The following is a 9,035-nucleotide window of genomic DNA, read 5'->3' on the forward strand; positions in this document are numbered from 1 at the left end:
GTCAACGCCAAGGTACTATCACAAGGAGAGATGAGATGCCTCAAAATTATATCCAGGTTTGCGAAATTTTTGATATTTGGGGTATTGATTTCATGGGTCCATTTCCACCTTCAAATAAGAATGTATATATTTTTGGTGGGGTTAGATTATGTTTCAAAATGGGCCAAAGCAAAGACTTTGCCAACAAATGATGCTAGAGTTGTCATAAATTTTTTGAAACAATTGTTTAGTAGGTTTGGTTGTCCTAGAGCCTTGATTAGTGATAGGGGAAGTCATTTTGCTAATTCACGACTTGATAAAGTACTTAAGAAATATGGGGTCGAACATAGGTTTTCTACTTCGTATCATCCTCAAACTAGTGGTCAAGTTGAGAATACAAATAGGGCTTTAAAAAGGATTTTGGAGAAAACCATAGGGGATAACCCGAAAAATTGGTCTAGTAAGTTAGATGATGCTTTATGGGCATTTCGAACCGCTTATAAGAGTCCAATTGGGACTACACCCTATAGGTTGTTGTATGGGAAAACTTGTCACTTGCCAATTGAGATAGAGCATAAGGCATATTGGGCTCTTAAAAAATTGCAATACGGATTTGATAGAGGTGGGTGAGTTGAGGTTTTTACAATTGCATGAACTAGATGAATTTCGATTGCAATCTTATGATAATTCTAGGCTCTACAAAGAGAAAACTAAAATGTGGCATGATCGTAAGCTTATGATGAAAGATTTTAAGATTGGTGATAAGGTGTTGTTGTTTCTTTCTAGATACAAGTTTAAACAACCTAAATTGACCTCTAGATGGATTGGAGCGTTTGTTATTAAACATGTTTATCCTACAGGGTATGTGGAGTTGTATCGGTCAGATGGAACCATTAATTCCTTTTCCAGATCAGATTTACACCAAGAATTGATAACCATTAATTCCTTTTCCAGATCAGATTTCAATTTTTGGTTTTCCAATTCTAATGCCTCATTTAAAGCAACTGACTCCTTGAGAGCCAACTGGACACTTTGAAAATCATTTATCATTGGTTTCAAATTATTTAAGTCAGTCAGAACTGTTTCAAGATACATCTCTCCATCAGTTCTAACAGTTTCAACAAATGCATCATAATTCTTTCCAGATGCTTTACACCAAGAATTGATAACCATTAATTCCTTTTCCAGATCAGATTTCAAATTTTGGTTTTCCAATTCTAATGCCTCATTCAAAGCAACTGACTTCTTGAGAGCCAACTGGACACTTTGAAAATCATTTATCATTGGTTTCAAATTATTTAAGTCAGTCAGAACTGTTTCAAGATACATCTCTCCATCAGTTCTAACAGTTTCAACAAATACTAAATCACCATTTAGTGATTCAGCTATGTCCAGTTTTGTTTCTGTGTCAGTTTCGATATCATAGTCATATACCTTCTTTAAAATGATATCAACCCATCTTCCATAGACCACATCATCTTTCACCAGATGCTTTTGTTGATTATCTTCTAGAGCCATGAAACAGACATCTCTAATCTCCTTTTCATCATCAGATGAGTCATCAGAGAGTTCCCTTTTTTCTTCAACATTTGCCACCAAACACTTGTTTTGTTCTTTTTCTTTCTCAAGTGAAAGGAGGGCAATCTGAGCTTTCAATTTTTTATATTTATTTTTGTAAGAGTCATCAGTTTTTTGAAAATTAGGGACAAATGGACCAGTTTGGTTGTTCATCTGACTAGATTTGCATTCCTTCATAAAGTGACTTTTCCTACCACACTTATAGCAGGTAAGATTGGCTTTATCCAGAGAGTTGGAGCTGGAAGCATTGTTTGGGCCATTAAAACTTTTAGATTTATGCTTGAACCTGTTAAAGGTTTTAGCAATCATGGCGACCAGATCATCATCGTCAGTTTCATCACAACCATCACTGATTTCAGTGGTCAGGCCTGAGTTCAGAAAACTGTTCAACATCTCCTTCATAGAATGTGACTGGACATTCTCAGCAGATATTAAAGCAGAACAAGGTTGACTAGTTAGACTAGTAACCTTTGAACTTTGAGCATGGTTCAAAGCATCCTGCTCAGCCACCAGTCTTGCAGCATTATTATCTTCAGTGAATCTGAAGGCTCCATAGAGAGATGCAAGGGTGTGACTGTGCAGGGTCTTACCTTGTCTTAGGACAAGGACCATATGTGCCCATTTGGATGGAAGAATATCACAAAGTTTTTCAAGAAGAATATCCTTATCTTTCTCCACTCCCAAGCCTCTCAGCTGATTAATGAAGCTAGTAAATCTGGTATAAGTACCACTTAAACTTTCATTGGGAAGTGCAAAGAAAGATTCATACTTCTTGTTCAGGGCAACCTTTCTGGTAGACAAAGTGTCATTTCCTCCTTCCAACTGGAGAATTAATTCATCCCACATAGACTTGGCACTAGGAAATAACACCAGTGTTGGAATTAATTCTTCAGGGACAACGCCAAGGATCATGTTTTTTTGTCTGGTGTCCAAGTCAACCAGTCTGCGATCCTCATCAGACCAATGGTCTTCAGGCTTTTCCCTAGTACCTCTCCTACCTGATGGGTCAAGAAGAGGATTGATACCACTGGACATAGGTATATATTGTCCATCCTCAAAGATTTTCAACATATACCTGTCAATCCCAACAAAATGCAAAAGCATTATGGCTTTCCATGTGCCAAAAGTCTCATTGTTACCATCAAATTTGGGAAAATGAGTATTGGAATAATGCACATGGACGTGGTTGGGAGTAGGAGGAGGAGGAGGGTTATTGTTAACAACATTTTTATTATTCGGATTAATTAATAGGAGGGGTTTGACCAGTTTCGAAATTAGGACCAGAACCATCTCCACTTCCAGTAGCAGCCATCGAAGCAGATCTAGGTTATAGAATTATAGATTCAACCTTTCTGCTCTGATACCACTTGTAAGTCCCAACTCAATACATGGTACTCTACTGGAGACACCTCTATGTCGATAGTGAAGTTTCTTTACTATACGTTCACTGTATCTGGACGAGACCAGTTACAGTGAACAGTGCACCAGGTTAATCTGGAAGGTTTACTTGTTAAGGTGATATTGAGGTAGGGAGTAAACCCTAACCTTAATTTATATATTTTATAAAGAAAGTAGATCAAGACCTAAGGAGGGAAGGGATTGAAAAATACCTTAAGGAAAGAGGCATCCGAGAACCATATATATATTTATGTATATTTGTCGAGAATTCACTCAGGAAGAGAAAAGTTCACTCGGGAAGAGAGAGGGACGAGAGTGAAAGGAAGGAAGGAAAAAGAGAGAGGGTCGAGAGCTCAAGGGAAAGCTCCCAGAAAGAATCCTCAAGCCTAGGGAGAGCTCCTTGGGGAGGAGAGAGAATCCTCAAGCCTAGGGAGATCTCCATGGGGAGGAGAGGGAATCCTCAAGCCTAGGGAAACCTCCTTGGGGAGGAGAGAGAATCCTCAAGCCTAGGGAGAGCTTCTTAGGGAAGAGAGAGAATCCTCAGCTAGCTCCTTGGGGAGGAAAGAGAAACGGAAGTGAAATGTTGGAGGAGAGTGATATATATATATATGTGTGTGTGTGTGTGTGACACTCTCTCTGAACCTAAGGAACAGTTAAGGAAGGAAGGAATGGACTTCTGGATGAAACCTTGGCGGGTTGAGGCTCAAGAGAGGGCTTGGGCCCACATATGAAAATGTCTCAAATGACTCTCCTCTAGTGTGACACATATTTTAGTATATAATTCACAAGATAATTCCATGAAGAAACTTATTAATAAGACTAGAGCTTGTGGCATAAACGAAGATGGCAATGTCCATCCTCCACATTACACTCGTCATGTCAAGTTATAATCTCTCGAAGGTTCTATAAATACCCTATCAATGGGTGTCAGAATGATTCTACATTCATTCATCATATTTACAACACATATTCATATTAAAAATATACAATTACCTTAGGTTTGTGAAGAACTTAGTAGGTTTGCACTCTAAAATTGAGGAGATTAAAAGGGTTACACGGTTAAAAATCCATTTGTGATTGAGCTTAATATTTCATGCTCAAACATTGGCGCTGTTAGAAATTCAAAAATAGTGATAAATTATAATTTAAGTTAGTAGACTTACTTGTTGTTAAGTCATAGTTTAATGATCACTAAGGTTGAGGGACTAGATGTGATAATTAGCATATGTATAGGTATAGACTATAATACCCTCACACCTTAGAGATCATTAAAAGGAGAAAAACAACAATCATTCATTCCTGTAACCTTTACACACACATTAATTCTAATCATCCACTTTCTCTCTCAAAACACACACTCCCACACCAAGAACACACACACATAAAATCCACCATTGGTGATATGAATTCAGGGTAGAAATCGTGTTATCTACATGTGGTATCAGAGCAAAACATCATTCTGATATCGATCCACTACTGAATTCGATCACAGATTCATCAAAAAATCAAAAATCAAAAATCAAAACCGTTTTCATTCACGTCCATTTTTCTTCATTTTTCGCCTATCAAATCACATAAAATCATAGTTTTTTATTCACCAAGAGATTCGTGATAGTTTAAAACATAATCCTGTCCAGTTTCAAGTTCCAATTCGATCTAAATCTCGAGTTTGAATTTTAGCTTTTTGGCGCGATTTTTGGGTTTCGAATATGTTGTGTTTTGTGTTGAATTTTGTTAATCGGTGTGTAGCTGAGGTGAAAACGATCAGTTTGCAAGTGATTTCAAATTCTAACTCTTAGTAAATCAAAAGTTATTGAAGCTTTTTAAGTCGTTAATGGAGTTTGTGTTTGAAACTGATGTGTTGATGAAGAAGATGACGTTAGGACGATCTTGGCTAGGACGATCTTCACAAGATCGTCTCAGCTTTTGAACCTTCACTTTTCATTCTTGTGCTTAGTGGCTTGTAGGACGATCTCCTCAAGATCGTTCTGACAAGTGTTGTGTGTTGAGAAGTATTTGTTTGTGGCTAATTAATCTGAAAGGATTGGTTTGGTCAATTCAAAAACTCGAAAGTATTTTACATTTGATAAGGATTGGATTGGTTTGTTCAAGTTCGAAGACTTTAAAGAGATCTAGTTGCAATCGTCAAGGGGGAGTCTGTAGATGCAGATTCGGTGTGACAATCGCAACATAGATTTGATTATTGTTTACGTTTTTAGGAACTTGTTTGTAATCATTTAAATAAGAACTTGTGTTGATATTTAATGATTACGTTTGGACTTCTATATTATATCTGTCTATGTTTTGTATTGTGTTTGTGTGTTATATATTGTTTTATAGGTACAAGAACATAGAATCAAGGTTTATAAGTGTCGTAGAACACTTAAACGGTGATTGGATGTTATGTACGAGTTAAATGAAGTCAAACAAAGAACAATGGGTCGTCCCTCGTGCTGACGTCATCAGCATGTAGGAACAACCTCGTGCTGACGTCAGCACGAGGCAGATCGGTGTGTTAATTGTTTTGGGCCTAATACGTAATTAAGGCCTAAGCCCACATGATCCAATACTTAACTAGTATAAATACAAGACCTAATCTACGGAATTAGGTTAATCTTCGTTAATAATTTACGAATTTACGAGCTAAGGTTAATTGTTCCTTCGTGTGACCTCCTACCAGAACCACAAGCCTTGTGCATCTCCTTGGGTTGGTTAATTGCTCATTAATCAACAAAAGGCAATAGCAATCTAGTTATCTCAAGAGGATTCCGCACTCTTGACATAACGAATCACGTCTTATTACGATCCACGCAACAATAGGGCACCTTACAAGTGGTATTAGAGCCCTAAGGTTGATTACCAGAAGGTTTAAGATCGTTTGATTGGCTATTGATTGCAATCTTGTTTGAAATTCGTGTTCATTCGCTTCTTCGTGCTCTCCTTCGTGTGACACTTCGTGCTTACGTCAGCACGAGGTTGATTTTTGCTTCGTGCTTACGTTATTGTCACTTCGTGGACTTTGTGTCACGTGTGACTTAGTTTTACTTCGTGCCACGTCAACACGAACTACCCTTCATGACTTAGGTCGTGACGCGGTACTTCGTACTCTGCTTCGTGCCACGTGACTTCGTGCTTCGTGCCACGTGACTTCGTCCTTCGTGCCACACGAACTTAGTGTTATTTCGTTTAATTTGTTTTCAAAAGATTCGAAATGACTACTTTACCAGCTGCCGCAAACTCACCTAAGGACTTATCAGCCAGATGATCATGCATGATCATGAGGTTGGTCGGGATAATACACCTCCAAAGGTTTTCCGTATGGAGAATTATTGGATGTGGAAGAGACGTTTTGAAGACTACATTCGTCTCACTGACATGGAAATGTGGCTAGTAATAACTCAAGGTTTTGATTGGCCTTCATATGAGAAGAACGGAGTAATCAATAGGTATACTTATGCTGATATGCCTATTGAAGAACGTAAAAGATACGCTGTTGAAGGGAAGGCTTGGTCAACTCTAACTATGGCATTGCCTCAAGATAGTGTACATCTGTTTAAAAAATACAATACTTCAAAGGATTTATGGGATGCTCTCGAAAGATATTGTGAGGGCGATGTAAATTTGAAGAAGAACCGTATCAAGCTTCTCAAGCGCCAGTATGAAGCCTTTAATGGACTGAAAGGGGAATCTCTTGATGAGATTATTATTCGATTCAGTCATCTAACCACTGAATTGTCATACTTTGAAGTAGTTTATCCTCAAACTGAGCTAGTTGATAAGTTTCTGGACTCACTGCCTAAAACTTGGACTGATTATGTTCATCAACTTCAAGATGATCAGGAATACAGTACATGGGATTTTGAGAAGGTAGTCTCCAAGCTAAAGAACAGAGATATGAAGAGAAGGATTAAGGACACTCACTCAGACTTTACACAAGATCCATCCTTATATCATGCTAAGCCTGTTCATTTAGCAAGTTCCAGCTCAGGAAATAATGCATTTCTAAGTGGTGCAGAAGCTACACCAATAGTAGATGCTGATGGTATTGCCGGATATGTTGCTTATGACAATACAAATTCAAATGTTAAGAGCAATGCACAATCTTTCCATTCTATGCCAATGAGTATGTGTTCTGCAGAGGGAAGAATGAGTATTTACTCAGCCTTTTGTAATGCTCATGAAGCATTTATTGGGGGAAAGGTTACTGATCCTGCAGTAATTGATGAGGATTACAATCAAATAGATCCTGATGATTTGGAAGAAATGGATCTACAATGGTAGCTTGCTATGCTTACCATTAAAGTCAGAAGATTCACTCAGAGAACTGGTAGACCTATAGGTAATGGCACTAAAGGTTTTGACAAATCCAAGGCGAAATGTTATAATTGCGATGGATTTGGTCATTTTGCAAGAGAGTGTCAAAGGCCTAAAAGGATTGATAATACTGTTGCTGGTCGTCAAAATTATAATCAAGGGGGTGTTACACCAAATAATCATAAGACGCAAGCAATGATTACATATCCTGTTACTCCACATCAGCCTGTTTCGTCACCATTTTTGGATTCAAAGGCTGTTGTTGTTCAAAATCCAGATGGTACTTATCAGTGGGATACACAATCCGATGATACCTCGAATCATGCCTATATGGTAGAATTATATGATGAGGTAGCCGCAACGATTGATTATGCTATATACTCAAGTGAAGAAAGTGCATCTGAGACAGTACAGAAGATTATGTGTAATGTTGCTGAGATAGTAAGATCTGAGAGTGAACAAATGACTGCAGTAAAAACATCTAAAGAAAAGAAAGAGTCATCAAATCCTGTTGATGACATTTCTATGCAGAGCATTGAAGAACAGATGAAGAACTTTGAGATACCTGAAGGTATGACAACCAAAAACTTCGTTGCATACATGGCAGATTGCAAGGCTGCAGATCAGAAGGTATCATGTTCTTTATCTTCTATAATTGACGTATGTAGAATGGTGTCAGAGTTAAAACAAGAAATATTGAAACTAAAAGAGAATTCAACTAGTTTAATTGATGAAAATGTTAACCGTGAAAAGGAAGGTGATGAGTCTAAAGATTCCGATTTACTTCTACAAGATCACCAACAAACTAAATTAGTTTTTAATCCAGATGAAGTAGTATACTATACTTTGAAAGACTATGATACAGTTTTTTATGATAAAGAAGTATCTATAAATAGGATTGAACCTAAAACAATAATTGATAAAGTTTGGTGTGTAGAAAATAAAGAAGAATGGTTAGCCGAACAAATTCCATATAAGGATAGACATTATGCTCCTTTTAAACCAATAACAAATATGGAAGAAGCAATACAGACGCTTGATACCATAAATGAGATGAAGGAGTATGGTATACCAAAACCTGAAATAGAAAATGGTCAATCTAGAAAACAACAAGTAAAGAAATGCTATACTTGTCGTGAGAAAGGCCATATAGCTATTGAATGTCCAAATAGGAAGGTCAAGAATCCTAAGAATGACAGTCAAGTCAAGTCAAAGGATGTTAATGAGATTCCTAATCCTAAAGGGAAGGGTAAACTAGTTGAACAAGTAACTTCACCAAAGTTTATGAGTGCATATAAAAAGGATTATTATGAGGAGTATGCAAAAAGACATCCCGATAATAAAAATGCATAGAATTATGTTAAGTTACTTAGAAATGTTTCATATGGAGAGTCTATTGTTATAGATCAAAAGAAAAGTGTCAATAGATCCAAGACTCCAAAACGACAGGGACCTTCACAGAATACTACTTTTAGTAGTGTAAGTCCGAGTCGTTCTTGTACACCTCAAAGGAGTAATTCACCTAGGAAGATGACTCAACAAAATCGATCTCCTCCTTCTAGAATTAATAGTTCGTCTAAATTCTATGATCGATTAGGGAGTCAACCTAGATTTGGTACTCACTCACCAAGGAATTCACCTCCTAAGACTCGTTTCACCTCACCTAAGAAACAGTCTATGACATCATCTTCATCCAAGGCTCCATTAAAGAGCGATGGATATTGGACCGAATTAATCATTAGAGATGAATTCGGCAAAACTAAACC

Source organism: Erigeron canadensis, chromosome 4 (genome assembly GCF_010389155.1).
Source record: "Erigeron canadensis isolate Cc75 chromosome 4, C_canadensis_v1, whole genome shotgun sequence".
In the NCBI taxonomy this organism is placed as follows: domain Eukaryota; kingdom Viridiplantae; phylum Streptophyta; class Magnoliopsida; order Asterales; family Asteraceae; genus Erigeron; species Erigeron canadensis.